Raw genomic sequence first — 4049 nt, forward strand, 5'->3', positions numbered from 1 at the left:
GAGGCTGCAGCGAGGAGCCCCCGCCGGGGGGGAGGGGAGGCGGCGAGCGCTGTGGCGGCAGCAGCAGCAGCAGGAGCCACCCAGCCCCCGCCCGCCCCTCCCTTCCCCGCCCGCCGCGCGCAGCGCGGGCCGCACCGGCGGGACCGGCCCCGCCGCCGCCCTCCTGCCGGGCACCCCCGGGGCCGAGGGCCGCCGCCCCCGGCGGAGCGGGGCGCGGGTCCCGCGGCGGGCGCGCTGCCCCTTTAAAACTCCCGGGGGGTGGGGGCCGGTGCAGCCCCCCCTTCCCCTGGCGCCGCTCGCCGCCGGGCGGGGGCGGCCACGCCGTTCGCTGCCAGCGCCCCCTCCGCTGGCCGGGCTGCGGAATAACGGGCCGGGCCCCTGCCGGCGCCCCGGCGGGCCTCGCTCGGGGCCGCGGCAGCGTGCGGGGCCGGGCCGGGGCGGCGCTGCGCTCGCCGCAGCCTTCCAGGCGCCCTGCCGGCCTCACCGCGGCGGCGGGGGCTGCCCGCTGCCAGCGCGCCCGGTGCCGCCGGGGGCGCCCGGCCTCGACGCTGGGGGGCACCGGGTGGCTCCTGCCAGCGGCGCTCGGCGGCCAGGCGAGGCGGGGGGGTGGCGGATGCGGGGTGCCTGCAGGTGCGCCCCCGTTCCCGCGGAGCCGCCAGGGCCCCGGTGACGGGGGAGCAGAGGACTGTGTGTGGGAGCGGCCTAGGCTCTCGGGCACGAACTTTGTGAGCGGTGGCCTCGTCCGCATCCCCCCGGCTTGGCCCCGGGTGTCACGGTCAGGGCTGAATTCGGTGCCGTGGCACGGGGAGGTGGCAGGGCCGGCCCTGCTGGCGTGGGGCTTCGGGGGGTCTTTGTAGAACCATCCTGGCTGTGCTGCGGCGGAGCTGTTTGATGAGAGGTGACAAGTTCACTTGTCAAAAGGAGAGATTCAGGGTACAAAAGTGGAAAGGCTGGGTTTGCTTTTTTGTCTGTTCAGGTGGACGGGCTATCTGAGCTCGGGTTTGTAAGGGGGAGGTGTAGCTGCCTTCCATAAAAATCCCATCTGCAGCTTTGCACAACGGCAGATCCAGTCGTGGGGGAGCGTAGAGGGAAGGCGGCTGTGGCAAGGCCTCGTTTTGTCCAAATCTAAGGCACTGTAAGAATTCATGGGGGCTTATAAAACTGCATAAATAAATGCACCAATGGACACCCCGATACGTGAAAAAATTGTTGGTCTTGCAGAAGTTACTAACTCTGGGTCGTTAGTGTGGAGAAGGGAGGCAGTCTGCTGCAAGAGACCGGCAAGTCCCTAAAGAAATGGATGGGTGAGCCCTGCACTGGGCTTGAGCTGCTTTCTTGGAGTCAGAGAATTGGTCCGGGCATGGCCAGATCTGCACCTTGTTGTAAGATGACTTCTACTAACTGGAGCAGTGGTGTGGACAAAACCGTTTTCAGAGAGAAACTGCATTGTTGTCAAAAACCTTGTGGGAAGATGCGTGGCCAGCAATAGTTCAAGGAGGGTTACTTTACACCCCCTGCCCCGGGGGCTTGTGCCTGCTATCCTAATATGTTGTTTGTTAGGAACAGCATATGCTACAGTGTCAACAGTTTGAGTTAGGTCCCTATTATTATTACCTTTTTCAAGGTAGTTCACTAAGCAAGCTTTTAGGGGACTGGCTGTGGCTGGGGCGATGTTTCCACAGTCATTAAATAAGATGTTCTACCAAACTCTTAATTTAGTGTCTTGACAGCAGGTGTGGTGATAGGGGGAGGAGGAGTCTTGTATCTTGTCTGTTTGTAGATTAATTGCAGTCCTTCCAGGCTATTGTTATTTTTACAGGATCTAAATTGATCACGGACTAGACCCGTTTTATGTGAGTCTCACTCTGCCGTCTGCTGCTGAAAGTTAATGGAAGTCTTGATAGACACAGTTTGAGACTGTTTGCTTTATATAGCTCATGAATATTAATTGATTTATCCAAGTTAAGCTGCACTGGAAAACTACCTAGTTTAGTCCTAGAAAAACCAACCTAAAACCCAACAACTTATTTTTAATTTTAGTGGAGCTGAAAGCTGTTAGACTGCTTGCTGCTGTTGCAGTATTTTGAATAAAGTAGCTGATGAGAACTGCATCTTCAGGACCCGCCTTGAGTACCTGCGATGCGCTCCCTACAAAGGATGTGTTTTTAATGGCTCTCTGAGTTCTGTTATGTGAGTGCATGGCAAAAGTTTGTAGAGTGTATTTAACCAGTCTCCTTGGCGTATTTTCCCCTGTACATTTCCCTTGCATTTCAGCTCTGCGAACTAAATACACAGTAAGGAGAGTAGGTGCACATTTGAACTCAAGTTGCTTAATAGTAGATGCTTTGTCTTAGTCTCATGGAAGGTAGTGAAAGTGTTATAATTTTTAATTTAATTAAGTAGGCTATTTAGGAAAACCAGTGTGTTTCTGGCAGATACCCGGTAGGCTTTGTGGCCTGTTTTTTCCTCTTCTGTGTTGCACTTGGGTTGCACTGTGTTGGCATTCGTGTGGGATTCTCCTCTGTGCTATCTCTGAAACTGGAGAAGAATTAACTTAGTTACTTGGACCCCAATACTTAACCCAGCAACGATGCAGTTCTTAATTTAAAAGTATCCAGTCTGATTCAAGGCCCATTGGAATCTGTAGAAAGGTTTCTGTGTCCAGTTTAATACTGCTGAACTTCACGCCTTTGGTGCTGGCTTACACCTGAGACATGCAATCTGTGTCACAGGGAGCGATAAGCAGTTAATCTGTTGCATTTTGGACACTCAATTTAAGATGTGAATCTAAAATTTTACTTCCATCTCATCTTTTTGAGTTTGGGTGTTTTTTTTTCTAACAGTTACAATCCATGCAGCTGAAATTGTTATTAAAATTTATCCTTGTCTCATTAAGTGGTATTGTGCTTGTGGTTTTTATATGCTGATTCCCCGATTCCCCCCTTCCCCCCCCAAGTTTCTCGAGGTACTTGCTTAGGATGTCTTTCCTAGTTTTAAGACTTTTTTTTTTAAAAAGACTCTTCAGACTGATTCAGACAGTTGCTACACACCTGAGAGCATTCTTAGTTGTGTTGCTGTTGATGATGGGATCAGTCCCTAAGTTCTTGGGTTTGCTTTTGTTTGCACATACCCAGATTAAAGGTAGAATGTTGTCTGGTAGGTTCGTATTTTACATTGTAAATGAGCATTCTGCTGATGATTTAAGTGTTAATAGGATGACGAAAGTGTCTGCTAATCTGCATAAAAATTCACTTGAGCAGTGGAGGAACTTGATCCAGACCCAGGTGCTGTAAATGTGTCTTTTTGGTAGAGTTCAGTTGAAATCTGGAGTGGAATAGTGGATTTTTTTAATCATTATAATCAAAACCTTCACAGCTCTAGTGATGTTGCTCAGTCAGACTGCTAAGATTTTGACTGAGTTTTTAGATTTCTCAGCATTTTCAAAAAATAAAAGAGCAGATTCCTCGTTCCGAAGAACTCTTTACTCACGCTCTCTGCAGCACTGCTGACCAGTTCCTGTGGGACTGTTGCTGGCTCTGCCGAAGCTGTGGGGATCTGGGAGTTGTATGTCTCAGGCAATGGATGAGAAACCTTCCCTGAAGGTGTGGGGCACAGCTTCCATGCTGGTACACAACTGTAGTAAAATGTGAGTTTATATCATTGCTGTAAATCTGTTTTATTAGCACAGCTGCCATTTCTTACACTTCCACTTCTGATTTATGTTGGTGAGAAGGCTCAGTGGGAAGCATGACAGCTGCAACAGCTCCTCACTAGATGAGCAAATATTGTACCTCTGATAGTCTCTGACCTTTTCATCCAGGGCTATATCCTCCCTCCCTGTTAGAATGTTTCACACACGGTCCGAAACTTGCTCATTTTTCACATAGCATTGGAAGCAGGAAGCACATAAAAGTGATTCCCCAGAAAAAACCCTGACACATGGGTACAGCAGCAGTTGTGGAGTGGCTCTGCTTTTTCTTACCTTGGCTTCCTTGCCACGGGGAGGCTGTTGAGGAACATTCATGATGTGAGTGGTCAGCCCCCAAGCA

Source organism: Falco biarmicus, chromosome 6 (genome assembly GCF_023638135.1).
Source record: "Falco biarmicus isolate bFalBia1 chromosome 6, bFalBia1.pri, whole genome shotgun sequence".
Taxonomy (NCBI): Eukaryota; Metazoa; Chordata; class Aves; order Falconiformes; family Falconidae; genus Falco; species Falco biarmicus.